Source organism: Bacillus rossius, chromosome 1 (genome assembly GCF_032445375.1).
Source record: "Bacillus rossius redtenbacheri isolate Brsri chromosome 1, Brsri_v3, whole genome shotgun sequence".
Classification (NCBI taxonomy): Eukaryota; Metazoa; Arthropoda; class Insecta; order Phasmatodea; family Bacillidae; genus Bacillus; species Bacillus rossius.
In genome coordinates this window covers 333,554,687-333,572,626 of record NC_086330.1, presented here as the reverse complement: position 1 = coordinate 333,572,626, position 17,940 = coordinate 333,554,687, and the positions used below count along the sequence as shown (strand labels likewise).

The window sequence follows — 17,940 nt, the reverse complement described above, 5'->3', positions numbered from 1 at the left end:
CCAGAAGGAATATCGGGCCGCGAAGGAAGAGGGTCATGAGCGTAGGCTTCACGCTGTTAAAGTCACATTAAATATTAGGAAGACCGCTGGTTACAAATTACTAATTGACCTTCGTTAATTTATCGTTATCAAAGTAAATTTACAGGTGCAAATTTCCCTTATTGTGAAAATGAATCTACTTCAATAATTTTTGTAAAGAAAAAAAAAATTCAAAAACGAATTAGGACTCATGCAGAAACAACACTTATTTCTTCCATGTGTATGTTTACCCCGTTTATAGCGAAAAAATAATAATAATAAAATTCAGAAGTTTAAATACGACGTAGTTTCTACGAAGATACAGCCATCTGAAATTACGAAGCACTCTTCGTTTATTTGAGGTGAATTCTTCGTTGAATAGTTCGTAAATGTTCTGTTATTTTTAATGAGTGCAGAACGACAGCCACCTTACTATTGACTTGTCGAACCAGTGATTATGTAACTTTTACAATTATTTTGACTCTATTAAAAACACTGTTCAGAAAAACCTGCTTCGGAGATATTTTCAGACCATTGTTTATCCATCCGACTGATGAATAATAATAATAAATTTTTGAATTATATGTTTTTAGTTGATTACATTCTTATAGAAATTTATTACCGTGAAAAAAACTCTTGTTTGCTTTTAAAGCGCAATGGAAGAAGTATATCTTCGTTCAATTTTCCATTATGATTATGTTTTTAAACGCAGATGAAACAAAATAATAATCGTAGTACTTTTATTTTTAGTTAAAATAAACTTCGAAACTGATTGGCGTGTGGGATGTAGCCAAGTTGAAGGGAAACGTTTCACCAACGTTTCGGTCGACGTTACCATCGCCATCTTCTACTACCCTGCAGATGGCGACTTAAATGTCGACTGAAACGCCTTCGACGCAGCTACGTCCTACTAGCCAAGCATCGCGAAACGTTGCGATCTTTGTCAGAATATTTTGGTTCCCATAATATATTTTGTATTTCATTTACTTTGAAGGTGATTCTTTTTCTCAGTTCGTGCCACATCCACACCGGTTATTTACTAAAAGACTTCAGGCTATTTACGGTGCCTTGCGCTTACGTCCTTTCTACAATGGCACGGGAAACGGAGACGTATTACGTAAATGGAGACGGATCTCACGGAACAGAGTTTCCACAACAGCACGCAGACGGAGACGGAACCGTACGGATTATCTCGGCAATGCTGAGCTCTTCCGTTTACGTCGCTCCGTGTTCTTGGATGCGGTGTTAGCCATGTTTGTTTGTGTTCTACATACGTTAAAAAATTGTTTCAAGTACAAGAATATCTAGTGTTCTATTATTACGTTTTAGTTTATTTATATTATATTTAAATTCGGCCGTGTTTTAATCAATAAGCAATATATATTTATTATTAAATTATTATTTGGTAATCTCGAATACCAATCTCATTGGTTGCCATTTCCTACGTTTCCATGCATTGTGGAAGCAGCAGACGAGATATAGTGAAATGTTCCGGGAGATCCGTCTCTGTTTACATGATCCATCTCATTTTACGGGCCATTGTGGAACGGGCCTTAGAGGCGAAGAGGCTATTGATGATCGAGTCAGTGTCGCCCTTAGCGATGTAGAGATTACAAAGAAATATCATCGACTCACATGAGTCGCCGTGTATGTTGCACTTAAAAAAAATAAAAAAATAGAGAGGGTGGGAGATGAAACCTTTGAAATCTGGTGACGCGGAAGGACGAGGAGTGATCAGCCAATCAGTTATAACGAGGCCCGGACCCCCTTGTTACTGGCTGCGTTCGGTCGTCGGTTCGACGCGCGCCTTGCTATTCGCTCGCCAGCCTCGCCGTTACGTGTTTGTTTTCCGGCGCGCTTGCCTGGCGATCTTCCTTTGTTCGCAGGCAGGACGGCTAGATTCGGTGACGCGCCCCCTAGGCAGTTTCTCCCCAGTGTTTCAACGGGAGCGTAAAGACATACAATAATGCTTCCGTAACACTCTGAAAAATAAAGGCAAATAATTTTTCCTGAACACTGTTTTCATTTACAAAATTAATTTCTGTATCGGCAAAGTTCACCGTAACAATACGATATTTCTAAGGTTAGGTCTCGCACGTCATCTTGGTATTGCATTTTATATCATTACTATTATTTTGTGAGTTTTACTATTAATTCAACAGATATTCAATAAATTTTTATTTAGTAACGAAAAAAAAACGCCACGCAAGTGTTAATGATCATGATCACGTGCGCATTCTGTTAGTAAAAGTTATTTTCAATATGCAAAAGAACACTTGCGGGAATTATTTCCGCTACTGCCTCGAGAGTAGAGACCATTTCGCAAAGAACGAGTCTTGCTTAATTCGACCTACAAACTTCTGCTGCAGAATCCTCACGACGAAATAAATTGAGAACATATATTCGACTTATTTTTTGAAGTCCCTCCCAAAGCTGATACACGTATTTGAAGTTCAAACTGAATAACATTTTTATTGTAAACTAGCTAAAGTAGCCACCGTTTCCCGGGCTAAACACATCATAATACGAGGAAAAACACTACTGAGTTTTAAGTCTGCAGGACATAAACTTTAAAAAGAGTAAATTTTGATTTTAAAGTGCCCATGATTGCACAACCACGGTGTATCAAGGCTACGCATCAGCAATACCGGGACGCCAAATTTAGGGTTCATTTTGTGGGAAGGCAGGTAACCCCTAGCAAGACGTGACGGACGCACCAAACTACAGCGCAGTGTAAATTCAAGGCAACGCCATCTATTAACAAAATTCTAAACTAAATTATTAGCTCTTTTATTTCGTAAGCAGCCACGAGATACACTAAGCAGAAGGATTTCGCCAAGGATAAGGATAGTAAATTACTACATTACCATGTGCGGACATAGAAAAATGACACAAACTCACTGTTTGTGTGTCTATGATCTACTGCCTATGATTTTTTTTATTATAAAACTGAATTTACCCCTTTTTCGCTCCCTTAGAGATGGAACTGTATAATAATAAGTAATCGGTGTCACTCTCCAGCCCATGATATATATATATATATATATATATATATATATATATATATATATATATATAATATGCAAAAAATCATGTCGATCCGTTGCTTCGTTGCTGCGTTGGAGGACAAAAAGACAAACATTTTTTTCGCATTTATAATAAGTATTGATAATAGAGACAGTATTTCAGATAAAACACTGATCATATGTATTTTGTTTAGTTGAACAATATTCTAAAAATACCGTGATATTTTACGTTGTAACAAGATCATCTCATTGATAAAATTAGGGGTGAGGTCTTTATTTTCCACATATTTTGGCTTTTAACTTGTTTTGTTTTGATGAATCTGTAGCAACAGTATGTCGCCCGAATTCAGACTCACCTTGTAGATACATAGGACCAAATAAATGTAGGCCTATACACTTTAATATGCGATTATTGTTACTATGAGCGCTAGAGTCACTTAGTACACACGTTGTCTGCTAGAGTGCGTTATCGCAACATTAGTTTAATATTTACATAGAAATTCAGGAAAAATTCCAAAAAATCATCAAAAAAATTGTGAAAATAATAATTGATTCGATCGATTCCCATCCTTGGTTCAAAATTTATCGATGCAAAATAAATTATTTTAGACAACATATACTTATTTAATAAATCAAGCTCTAAATCCTAAAAGTGGCTCAAATCCCTCATTTACTAGCCTCCAGTAAGCCTATATGCCCACTATCTTGGCAATTTGTATTTATAAACATACAAATTCGAAAAAATTCTAAAATTCATCAAAAAAATTACTTATTATAATAATGATTGATTCAGATCCAATATGGCTGATATGTTATTATAATTAAAGATGGCGGCCATAAAGAAAATTGCAGCGTTCTATAATCCAAGATGGTTGCCGTAACGAAAAGTGCAACGATGATGTCATACACATCCAAGATGGCGTGCGTAACGAAAAGTGCAAAATCAGTGAGCGGGGCGCTCGACTTCAAAATGATTGATCCAAGATGGCGGATAAAAGATGGCCACCGGGGTCAAGGTCATCAAAATTGGCTTTCATGACATCACATACAAGATGGCGGAGGGTCACTGGCTCCTCAGCCAGAAGCCAGTCCCCGGAGCGACCTTTACATACTACTCAAGTAAATTACGAAAAAAGTTTTACATTTGTGTTTTTTACTGTACATTATTTAAAGAAAAATATAAAATTAGTCATAATTCGAGTCACGTTTGTTTCGCGGATTAATTGGATAAGGTAGACTTGAAGCATAAATACACTAACTTCACGTTGATGATTATTCTGGAATGCTCTGGAATGGCCTTTTACGACCCTCAACTGTTTATGACAAGTTGAATAATCGACAACCCAATCACACCTGAAGAATGTGACCTTTTTATCGGCCAAGAAAACACCCTAAAAGTCTTGATTACATTGTTAAAAATTTTCACCTTAAATTTACGAAAGAACCCTGGTTAAAAATTATCCAGTGATCTTCGTAAAATAATCTTTATCATTGTAAAATTACGGGTAGGCCTACCAATTTCACTTATTTTGAATACGCACCCACAAAATAAATCTTGGTACCTATATAAGAAAAATAAATTCTGAACAATGTTTAAAACTCATGCAAAAATACACTTATTTCTTCCACGTATGTGTTTACGCTGTTTATACAGAAAAATATAATTTGTAAGTCGAAAATGGCGTAGTTCTAAGAAAATACAGTTATATGAAATTAAGATAACTCGTTTATTTGAGGCGTGTTCTTCCTGGGAAAGTATAAATTGACTGTAAGTTTTAACAGTGTTTGTATATTTAGGTTAAGTCTAGTTTGGAGTGAAATGAATCGGCAAATTGATCGTGGCTTCAGGTCCAGCCATAATCTTTGGGAAAGTTTTGTAATGGCAACTACTTTGAATAAATAAAACATGGGTTTAAAATCTATGAAAGATTATTTTAGTGACAGGAATAGACTTATTTAACAGCGTTGTCCAATAACTTTCCAGTGAATTCTCATAGCTTAAAGAACATAATTTCACTTAATTACTTTTATTTACCAAAATAAACTACAGCTCGTTGGAAAAAAATATTCCATTACCCTCGCTTCATTGGTTAAAATCAAATTTCAGAATTAGCGTAACATATTCGTGCAATCTCTATTTTTTTTTTCTTTTCAAAAATTTTTCTTTCATCTGTCTCTTTTTCCTTCTTGCGGCTGCGACGAATGTTCACGTCAGTAATTCCTCGATCACTCGGAAAGGAAAGGAATGGGAAAGACCCGAGGCCGTCACAAAATAAGATGATTGACTCGCAGTCGCGAGCAGATTTTCTTTTCACGACAGCCACAGACACGGAGAAAGCTCGTGAAAAATGTTCTTTAATTCCATTCCGTCCTTAGTCTCGCGAAGCAGACCTCTCTCTCTCTTTCTCTCTCTATTTCTCTTCTCAGATACACAATAGTCCGCAGTTATTTTCGTAATATGCCACGTCTATTCGTTGCGACACGAATTAAAATCACGCATCTCTAAAATGATAAAATAATTAGTAGGAACTGATAAGTACAATTTATTGGTTTTCACAGTTGATACGCGTCGAAGTGGTGGATTGTACTGACGTTTCGTGCTGAATTACAGCGGGCATATTCAGGACTGAAAAATTAACTGAGAACTATCAGTTGAATTATCAAACCAAACGATGCCTTTCTTTACCCTTAAAAATCTTAATTATTGCACAGTGTCTCTGCGTTGGAGCATTTTACAGGAATATTATGCATTTATTATTTTGATCAGAGACCTCAACGATCCTCTTACTTACTCGGAACTCCTCATTGGCTGCTGACTTGTGATTCGTCTCGCTGGGTAGTCTGTGATTCGATATGTGTATGATTTAGTGTCTTTAATTGACCCACAGTCCTCCAGAGTAAAATTGAACCAACGGCAGAAGAAGCGCAAAGGTATAATTATTTGAATATTAGCATATCACGAAATGAATACGCGAATTTTTCCGGTCTCTACATAGTACCTATACCTCTAGCCTATTTTTGGACGAATTCACCCTTACCAACACTACTTAGAGGCATACCATGACTAGGTGTATGACTAGGGACATGAGTATTTTTAGAGAAAAATATATGTTCGCTCATTAGACTGTAATAAGATTTCCTTGTGACTGGCAGCCGTCTGCAAGAGAAGCCACTGCCCTAATTGTCCAGGCCATTCGGGACACGTTTACTTCCGCACTGTATGACTATGATTAGTGTGCTAACAGTAGATATTTATCTGAAATAAACCAAGCCAACAGCGAAACATAGAAAAGGCTACAAAGTTTTAACACACAGTTGGTCTGGAAATATTTTCGCTAAAAAAACACACACACAAAAACATGGCCCTATGTATGACTCAAATTACCTAGGTAACTACAGCAAATCATCTAAACAATGCACAAGTGTTTATTTATGATACCTACTAATTTTGTGTTGACATAATTAAGTTTCTTTTTCTCACACAAGCTTTCAATTAGTTCATGTCGGTATGCCATATCTACCACTATTGCTTAAAGTACGACAAACTATGAAGGGAATGTTTTAGAACTAAAAAAAAAACATTAACATATTATTTTTTTATTGTAATTTGACCCTCCTATCAGAAATTCTGTATCTCTATAGCCAAAACTTTTATTCTCTTCTTGAAATTTGATTATTTATGTGGTTCTGGTTTATTGTGATACTTAATTTGAACTTACAGGTTTCTATATAATTAACGTCCATGACAATCAGATAATAAATGTACTTTTACTTTCTTAATCGGCACTGGCCTACATTTGTCTTCTTTTTGGAAAATTTCTTCTTCAGTTAAAACAGAATATCCGTTCCTGCTGTTGTTGTGTGCGGAAATATTGGGTTATATATGGACATTCTGTTGTTTAGGGTTTCCGAATCACTAGACGCAAGATACATTAGCGGATTCATTTCACAACTTGCCTTCGTGTGGTAAAGTCTTATTAAGCTTTGTTATTACGGCGCGAGTCTTCTGAGCATTCACCGACGTTTCGCAAGGAAAGTTGAGCCACCTGGATCAATAACGAGACTTTTACGTTCCCACGACGCGAAATTAATTCACATCTGTACTTTTACAAAATATTCCATTGAAACCAATTGTCCAGAAGTAATTTAACTACAAGATATATATTGGTACTTTGTGCAAAACATGGAATGATCTTTATTGAGGTAATGTTGCGTATATCTTACGAAATTTTGCGCATAGTTTTCAATTTTAATACATGTTACATTCAAGCATAATTGTATTTAAACATGGAAATGATAATCGATTATTCAACAGATTGATTTTATTTTCTTACATAATGATTATGAATATGCTCAGTTAATACTGGAAAGATATTCATGGAACTGTTTACAAATAACTTTTATTACTTAAGGTACTGGGACAACACAAAGCATAAATGTTCGGGTAATAATCCGAAACCAGTGTTATTGCGAACACTATTATGTAATAATACTGTTGTTTTCATGATAATGTTCAAATGTAGGTAAAAAAATTCTGTAATTTACAATCTCATCCATCTACAAGGTTTCCATTGGTTACACGACGCTAGCCAATTTAAGCTCATTTTACCTAATTGCATTTAACTGCCGCTCAATAGTATTAATTATTTCACGAAGACATCTTGAGGAACACATTATATTACTATGCTTCATAACATTATCATCAGAGAAATCTATATATTTTTTTCACTTGACACTAAAAAAAATAAAATATTACACACATTTACTGAATATCTTACTGAGAAATCAGCCTTCAAATTAGATTACTTGAGAATAAACTTTGAAGATACGTATGTTCAAGATTGTTTCAGAGATTATACTAGTCATTAATTTTTTTTTTACCTCAGAGAAAAGTAAACGTATCAAATTTTTTCTTCTTCTTTCACATCACGGTGTCTGTTGTTTCGTTACTTTTACATACATCCAATTCGCCTTGAAGCACAGGAGGAAAAATTTAGCAAGGTGGCTCCAACTTTTTTAACGTAATAATAACACGATGGGTTGGGGGGAGGGGGGAAAGTTGATGCGGGAATACAAGGGCATGCGAGCAGATTGAGGTGTTGTAAGGCAAGTATGTATATATATATATATATATATATATATATATATATAAACTTCTGACTTGTCGCGACGCATCTGTGATGAACTCGCCGTTCCAAGTTTTTTGAGTGGTGACTCTGAGAACTACTGACATTTCGGGCGTGAGAAGGTTTGAGCAGGGTTAGGTATACGGGGTAGGAGGTTGTGAAGAGAGAGAAAGAGAGAGAGAGAGACAGAGAGAGAAAGGAGGGCATAGAGTCGCAGTTTTCCTTCTACGTCGCAAAGTTCTCGAGAAGGCGGTATGACTTTGAGCAGGTTGCTTTGACACAACCCAAAAAACAAAATAGTGAGAGAAAACGCAATTACCGTAAAATTGTATTATAGAAAGCTATCTCTTCCAAAAAGAGGAAATTAAAAAAAGACAGTCGACGAGCTTTGCTGCTGTAGATCAACAGATTTTTTTATACTTCAAAGGCAGATTGTAAGGTTATGTTTACCGCTTGCCAGCTATGCCGGGAGCATTGAATGAAATTAAATGTGTCATTCATAATATAGGCAAATATATACGAGATGTTTGTTTTCCTATTTAAAAATAGGCAGTGATATTTCTTTTGCTTGTTAGGAATAGCTTTTACGAACGTTTATTTTTCAGTTTTTAAATAAAATGTTATCAAAGAAACATGAATATTATTTTATTGCAGGAGAATGTATAGCTTTATTGAGAGTAGGACTAATTAAAGCTTTTTAAATTATTTTTAAAATTCATATTACGGCTGCAATTCCTACACAGTGAAAAAAAAAATGTACCTACTTGGACAGAAATAACAGTTTTAGAATTTGTTCCCAAAATACCTAAGAGCACTATGATTTATTTTAATTTCCTCATAAATCTATAAAATGGTTTATTTTGAGATTTGTCTGTAATATAACGTCAAATATGTAATCTTCATTCATGAAAATATCTTACAGAACCCCTAGCAGAGAGAGGAATCTTGAGTCAATAGGAGACCATCAAACATAAATGCATTGAATCACAAAGCTTCTCCGTCCAGACGACTAACGAGTCAGTAGCTAATGGGCATGTGGCATTTTTCCGAGTAAGCAGAGTATTTTGGTAGCTTTCCTTAAGTTAAATAATAAGCGAAATTTTAAGTCTCTTCGGATTACTTGTATAAGTTGCACGGTACTAGTTTTATGTTTGTCACACGACCATGGAAACCGTGGTTTTTAAAGTGAATCCCGACCCCCTTTTAGTATTTTATCACACCACGTTCAGATTTCTGCTGCACAGAAACTATTTTTGGGTAGGTTGTGTTTTGGACTACAGCCGCCAGGGGTTTATTTCATGAATTTCCATTGCGCTGAACGGGAAAAATGTGTTTGAAATAAATAAAATAATGTAACAAAATTGATGATGCTTTACTTTTTGACTTGAATTCGATCAAGGTCTTACTTGACGGTCGGGGAGCCACGTCAGAAATATTGCGATACCAAAGAAATACATAAGGTGACACAGAAAAACGGGAACATTTGACAAACAAATAAAAATAGAATACATGCAACAACACAAAATCTTATTGACAGTAATTGAACAATTACAACTTGCCTTTTGAGGAACAACCCCCGAAAATATAAGTTATTACAATGAAAATTACTTCATGCAGATGGCGTCCTTGTCCTTTTAATCTGTTGTTCAGGTTCCCCATTGATCGCTGCAACGTCTCAGCTCAGCTCAATTCTTTGTTTCAAGTCATCCAGAGTCCTTGGCCGAGTCGTGTTGACCCGACTCTTGAGGCAGCCCCACAAGAAAAAAATCACAAACCGATAAATCAAATTATTAATGCAATCTCTTACTTGCTCGCCCAGGTACACAGTTTTTAAGGAAAATAGCAGCGACTACAACATGTAAAATCTTCGTTATCTCTGTTCAGCCCTCCAGCGGAGCAGCAGGAAGGAAAGCCATGCACCTCCAACATGGCCACTCATATTTCAGAGCAACACGAAACCAGGAACACAGTAGTATAGGCCGCCTCCCGCACGAATAATTACAGTAAGCCCTCCTCAGAATTACTGGTTTCGTCGAAGAAAAGTAGTCCTCCATATTAATCGTGAAACACGAAGTTTCTGTCGTATATCGAACGCCCATCAAATACCAAAACTTCAAAAACGATAAAATCTTGGTCGCCGCCATGACGAGTAAAACTGCATTAAAAAAATCTCGAAATACAATTTCATGCTGTACATCGCCTATCTCGTCCAGATCACGAAAACCTCGTTCCTTCGTCTCCCAATCATCTCTCTCGTTCAACACGACAATAGAACACTACGCCAGGTGCAAACCTGACAATACAAAATTTCCTGACAATGCCAACCTCCAACAACCAAAATCTTTACTCCACCAAGTCAGGATAGGCGCGCTGCGAGTACCAACCCCGCAAAGACCTCCCACCAGAAAACTAGGAACCAAGTACATCATCGCACCGCCAGAATGCGTGCAAGATCACTTATCCGCGTGGCACGGAAAAAACACACACACAACAACAACAAATGTAGCATTCCAAAGGAGTGTCACAGTACAGAAAGTATTTTTCTGTGTCTCTCCTAATACATCTTGCGAATTTTGCATGTATCTAACTGAACGTTATAGCCAACATAAGTCTTACCGTGAGGCATCGCAAAGGTAAATCGTTGGATGCACACCCATACTGATTATGTTTAACATGGCTTCAGGGAATCATCCCAGGTAATTTCTGGGACGGTTCCTTTCAACAGGCCACGGCAAGAGATTTGCATTATTCGGAGACATGACAGTAAGCCGAAAGTCACTAGAGGAAAGGCAATAGACCGAAAGTCATCTAGCCGAAAATCTAAACCAAATTCACTAGAACAAAATGCACTAAACCGAAAGGCACTAGACCGAAAGTAATTTAGCCGAAAATCACTTGACCGAAGGCACTAGACCGAAAGTAATTTAGCTGAAAGTCACAAGGCCGAAATGCACTAGACCGAGTTGCACTAAACCGAAAGGCACTAGACCGAAAGGCACTAAACTGCAAGGCACTAGGCCGAAAGGTACTAATACGAAAGTCCTTCCTCAAAAATTTCGGTCAAATGACTTTCGGTATAGTGCCTGCTGCCCCATAATTCGCGTTATTTTATGGTAGCAAGCTAAACTCCACTCTCTTCTACACAGATGTCAGAGTCTCTTGTTCATTGGCTGATGCCTCCTGTACTGATTCCGCATGACTGGATCACATGAAACTTGTAGTATTGTTAATGGTTTTTCGTACTTCAGTATGTGTCAAACTGGTATCAGGAAAATTGCGCATACGTATAGAAAGTGGGATAATCGTACCATCACAAGAGTGATAAAAGTGTTCGATAGAAAATAAGTGCCCTTATATAAAATGCAAACGTGATTTTTTTGTCACTTAAGATATCTCATGGTTTAACTAATCAAATTTTTTATTAATATAATGTTACGCATATCTTACATTTCAGATAGTCTTGTTTTGTACGATTATTTATTTGTAAACATATTAGATTTCAGTATACGGCATTTGGCAGCAGTAATTTCGTGAATGGAATGGACGTCACGTGAAACGGAAATATGTAACCACGGTGTTGCCATCTGCGGCGAATGGCGCGAATCTAAGTTCACAAAGCCAAAGGGAAACTTCTTACTATTAACTGTTTAGTGAATTTTAACATGAAAGGCATTATTTGAAAAAAAAAAAATATTCTTTGTCGAGAATTAGATACAAAAGCCGGGGTTCTGTATTTTAAATTTCTTTTTTAATTCTTTTTGGAGCCTTTCATTATATCTAATGACTGAATAGTCGAAGTAGCTGCTCTGGCAGCGAGTTCTAAAGGCGGACGCGTAAACCAAGTGTGATTCGCGTCCAGTAATATAGTTTAGAACACAAGTTTCGTATATTTATTACGCTCGGAATTATTTTTTAAAAGAATTCTACGTTAAGTTTCTTGTACGAGTTTCGTACTATAAGTTTCTTTGCAAATGATTACCTTGAATTTGCTCGTTACTGAGGGTATATGTTACTTATCTCTGGCGAGTAGTGAAAAACGCGCTCACATTTTTGGTTTCTTTTGATATTTGTTTTCTTTTACACTTTAAACTTAAGCAAAATCTACAGTTACAATAAGTACCTATTATTCCCAAACAAGAAGAGTTGTTCTTTGTCAACAAAAGTTCAGATTGCACATTTTTTAATTTTTATTTTTTGATGGAAGTTTTTCTTTTACGTGCAATTACATTTTTTTTTAATACAGGCCACACTCTTCAAACACTTGGCGAAGTCCTTCTGCGTACCTTATCTGTATAAAATGTCTCGAGGCACAATTATCCTACTACTTGGGTGAGTGCGCAATTTTCATGAATCCTGTCAAGCTACCCTTTTAGAGACCGTGGTTGAAGGTGTTCGTGTGTAATGGCGGTGAGAATGATGAACTAATAATCCAGTACTCCTAACTTCTCAACTGTCTTCCTTACAACGTAGGGATTGTAAGAAATGACAGTACGTGCAAGGGTCCAAGTAAGCACACTAATTTATTACATATTACCGTACTCCCGAATTGGGTTACAATTGAAAAAAAAAAAAAAAAAGATTTCTCTAGTGTGCTTCATAAACCAATGCGCAGTACTGTACGTCGCCGCTGGTCTGAGATTTGTCAGCGTACTGCGCCAACTTCACACGAGGCATTTAAATGAAATGGGGGAATGATAACACAATCGCAAGATATGTGAAACACAGAACATGTTAACTACGCTGACTTTTTCTAAACTCTGGTTACATTGACACTGTTTCAATAAACATTTTAATTTTGTAACTTTTAGACTTACTGTTGGCATTAACATTGCATGGTTTTCACCTGATAACTTCAATTTTGCAGTTCTTACAGCAGAAGAGCGACCAGCTACAAATATAAAAAAAAAACTTCTCTAAGAGACAATAAAGTTACGTTAAGCTCCGGATATGTTAATTTACCTATGAAAATAATGAATATAATTTAAATTACAATATGTAAAAAATGCATGGCGATTAAGACTTATATTTCTGTCATTCAAATTCGGTTCAAAATGGCGCCTTAAACTAAGATTTTTGAAACAGGTTAGTTGTTTGGAATAAGAAATATTGCATTCGGAGTTTTAAATAGCAAATACTCACATCAAACTAATGAAAGTTGCTTTAAGGCACAGTCGTCTCAGCAGAAGACGCTGCCGATGCTTATTCGCAACTTGTCTTAGTTCTCGCTCTTGTCCAGCGAATGTCCCGCGGCTTGGCGCAGCGACTCTGCAGTCCCACGACATGTTCTGCTGGTTCTCCCGGACCGGGTGCTGTCGCTGAAGACAGCTGCGGAGCGCCAGTGGAGACTGCTGTACACTCGTCCTCAGCCAATTGTCTGGTTAGCTGAGTGAGGCAGGGGGTGACGGTGGTGTCTACGCTGGGATGGGTAGCCTCGGCCTCTGGGCATAGCTGGATCTCTAACACCTCTCCTGTTTAGCGTGTACGGCGTATTCCGTGTCCACGCCCGTGGGGGCCCCAGGCCGGTAGGGCTCACACGCTAAGAAGGCTGGGTCAACAAAATAAAAAGGGGAAGAAATCCCTTAAGCAGTCATACTTTACACTCGTCCTCCCACTGCTCTACTCCGGGATGAACTGGTACTTCTGGGGTGGCTGTCTCGGACACCTCGGAGAACTTCTTCAGGGAAACGCACGATCGTGAACTCGCGCTGCAACTGGTTCTGCTGTCGAAGTCTGGGAGTATACGTTGTTATGCTGCGTGGTTACGTTCAGCGCAGTCAAGTCCGCGTGTGTCACTCCGCCGAGCTGCCCCGAATGTGGTCCCTCCCGCCTCGCAGCCATCGCCTGCAGCCTGCCAACGAGTCTGCAGACGAAGTGCTTTGCCAACTCCCGTGCGCACTCTTACGCGAGTCACGTCCCAGTCTTCTGTAGGCCTGTCCAGTGCATTTGGGGCGGTTGGAGTGACGTTGCGGCGGTTAGCTGACTGGCGACAGCGCGGAAGGCGTTTAGCGCATCCTCGTGAAGCGCGCTTCCTTCTCCGGTGGTGCAGAGTCGCTGCAGTCCATACCGGCTGTCTCTCTCTCTGCGGCCCTTGAGGCCTTGAGGTTTATACTTCTTGGCCCCGGCTGTTGTCGCCGGCGGGCAATTCAGCGCGCTGGATTCGATAAATGACGCAAAGCTGGCATCTTTCGGCGGGTTGCGGACACATCAGGGGTAAAGCTGTGACGTTTCGTATTTGTATTACAGAGGACAGCAATATTTTGTTTACAATATTACTTGAGCTGAGAACTTCTCGTATCCGAAAGTACCCCGAATGTAAAGGTGAGTGTACCCGTATTGTGTGTGTGTGCTATGGCTGGAAACATTTTCAAGTAGGTATCTTCCAATTTTTTTTTTTATTTTATTTTTTTTTTTTTAGAAAAATTCGAAGGATTTACAGAAGGTGATTGTAATTTTAGATTTCGCTTGTGTTAGTTTTAAAATAAATCCAGCTTCGCAAAAAAATTAAATAAAAATGTACAAAAGGGGAAGCTTCTAGAGGAAGTGCTACCACCTGTGTTAATAAAAAGAAGTCATCAATTTTTTTTTTACTCTCGCGGGGATCGGATTACTTTTTCTGCGGCCCGCGAACGAGATGAAATTGTGAAAGGGGTAAGATATTGTGAGGAGGGGGAAACTAGGGGAGGGGAGAGCGAATGAGGTGGCGCGAGTGATACGTCGGGACATCCCGTGATGGGGGTTCGACGCACCCATCCGCCAGCTTCATCGGCGTGTTATTTTTTTTTCCCCTCCCACTTCGCTGCAGAGAATTGGTAGCGAGAATGAAATGAGCGGGGGTTCCTGTGACCCCCTTCCACCCTTAGCGACCGGGGTATTTCTCCCCCCACCACCCCCCGTGGGGAAGATTGGCACGAGATGTTATCGCGTTATTGGCGCCGGGAGAGGCGCTGATGGTCCCCGCCGATGATATTGGACGGTAAGGGGAGGGGGAGACAACTTCTCGTGCTAGATCGATGTGGCAGGGAGTCGATCTATCGCACGGCGTATCGCACTTCGGGCCGTAGAGTGGATACAGTTGCAGAGAGAGAGAGAGAGAGAGTTTAGGCTTCTGCGTACGCAGCCTACATTTAACAGGCAAAAAAAAGTTTTCCCTTATTCAGGCTATGATTGAGTACAAGGAATTTTCGAGATTTGTGACACATTTTTTTTGAGCGTATTTAAAATTTTTTTGGTGATTTTTTAATATATTATTATAAAACAATCTGCAACAATGGGGTTTTGAAAGCGCAAAAATGTGATGAAGTTTAGGATTCCAAAGTAAACACTTATTTTATCCTAAAAAAAACCTTTAAAAAAATTTAAAACATTTTGGTTTATTTTAAAACCATTTGAACACGCATTTAGAAAAAAAAAATAATCTTCTCATCCATTTTTTCCCCCGAGGAAACTGGTACATATGTCTAAATAAACACAGGTTTAGATGGTAAATTTTCGGGAGTGAATTCGTAAAATGATGGCATATTTTCAGATAGCTAAGCGATAGAAATGCAATGGGTATTATTCAATATCATTGACACAACTTATACTTTAATAGTGAACAGCTTGATTAACATTTATCATGCACATACTGTTAAGCAATTTTAGATTAAGGTTAAAACCTTATAAAGAGATTTCGTAACTTTGCTGGTAGTGGGTTAATTTAGTGAAATCACTAAACCTTTATTCAAAGAATATAAATCAACTGGGGCCTGAAAAACACTAGTTATATTTGAGCTGCACTAACCTTTATAAAAGTCTGTAAGTAGATGGCATGGCAATAGGCCAAAGACGTTTGACCGACAGGCACTAGACCGAAAAACCTGAAAATTTATCTCTCTGGAAATATTTTAAAACGACTATTTTTTTTAATGATTTTCAAATAATGTATTCTCCATTATTTAATTTTTTTCAGTATATACTAGGACTGACATTAATAGTTGCCTTTTTTAAAAAAGAACATTAAATAAGGACTTTATTAGTACACGAAGCTTTTAACCTACAATAACATTTAGTTGTGTTACGAATTTATTTCGAGTGATGTGCAAAAACACGAAATAAAAAATAATAATAATTAAGGAAACTATCCTGTTAGCTCCAAAAAGCAGGTCTCGTGCGGCGAAACAATTTTCTGTAGTTCACCGCCCGCTGATTAACTATAATTTCAAAGAAGACTCAAGACGTTACACCTAGGTTCAAATCATAATGTCATATTTACGTAAACGCTGACATCAACTCCGAATGCTCTGCATCGATTGAAAGAATAATTCTTTGGTCCAATTATAAACATTTACATCGGCGTAGGGGAATCCGGAACAGGTTTTTTTCCCGTAACAATATTTTAGCCTAATTTTTTTCTCTCCAGATATTGAATGATTATTTAGGATGCTATATATTAATTTTGAGTTTCCTTAAAAAATATTTCTATTAATGCTCTTAAACATATATGATTGTGTCGAGTGTGTAATCGAGCCCCGCTTGCAAGGTAGGTTTACACACATCACGGGTTAGCCAAAAACCACCTTTTTATCATCATATGGAGCTGGGAAACAAAACACATTTTCTATGATAATGTTTTTAATGAAAAAACTTTACGATTCAAGCGATATTAAAGTTAGTATGCATTTTATTGATTTTAATTATATAATATATCATAAATTATAATATAAAATCAAATATTGTTAAGGACGCGGGAGACAAGGTCGCGACGCTCGCCAATTACCTGTGCAGCCTGGCGGCCCCGCATGGTCACTGACGTCACACGCATACCTTTGAAATTTTTAGCCTCCCGGCCTCGTCACCCCCCTCCCTTTCCTCCACGTCATCCTTCCACGACTCGGTTTTTTTCCCTTATCGGCCTGGTAATTCTGCGGGCCACTGCTAGGAGTGGCGTGAATGAGGCGACGTTGTTCTGGATGCTTCGAGCGTGATCAATGAACAGACTTTTAAAGTGCGAGTGATTTGTGAACAGAAATAAAGTGTGGTGATAAGAAGTAAAAAAACTGTATAAATTAATTGGGCAATCCTTACGAACCCGTTTTCTCCCCCACTCCTAACAATAAAGAAAAATATTATTTTATCTGGCTTATTTTATTTACGTGGCAGTATTTAACAATGTTTGGTTTCATTTCTAATAAGTTAAACCTAAATATTATTTAGGAAATTTCCAGAAGTTTTTTCACCATTCACTCTGGAGGGTTGGCATTCATCGCCTTAACAGCCTATTGCTACATCTCTTGAAGATGTTGCTAAAATCTGAATCCTTGAAATAATGATAAATATGGGAAGAACGACCCTCGCAGCTCTGCTGCCTGGTAGTTAGGTGGCTTATTAGAATATGATGTTGCGTCATTGTGTTTGCCACCTCGGAATATGATGCTGCGTCATAGAGTGTTGTCATATTTCGGAATGGGGTGCTACATCTGCTTCATTAAGCAGTGTTGCCTCATGATCTAAGACTGTGGCGAATTCAGAAACCGTTAGTTTCATATTCTCACGTTTATGAGATTTTTTGCAACACTAAGCAGCAAAAATTTTGAAGTCAAGACCGAAAGTCTTGGCAGCACCTCTTGTTGATAACGGGCCTGTATTTACTTGTATGTATAACTGCTGGTTCCATGATTTGGTGATTAATTTCGCATCAGTCAGATTTATTTTATGTTAATTCTTTACCATCCAATAATATAGGACCTCAAGCAAACTATAGTCTTTCCAAGGTTACTAGTGTAAGCCTATTA

At 37.9% G+C, this 17,940-nt stretch overlaps 1 protein-coding gene across 1 annotated transcript in view; it reads right to left on the bottom strand.

Moving 5' to 3' along the window:
- The window catches only part of LOC134530316 (acid sphingomyelinase-like phosphodiesterase 3b), a 539,986-nt gene that overhangs the window by 220,799 nt on the left and 301,247 nt on the right, over positions 1–17,940 (bottom strand). The window lies entirely within an intron of this gene.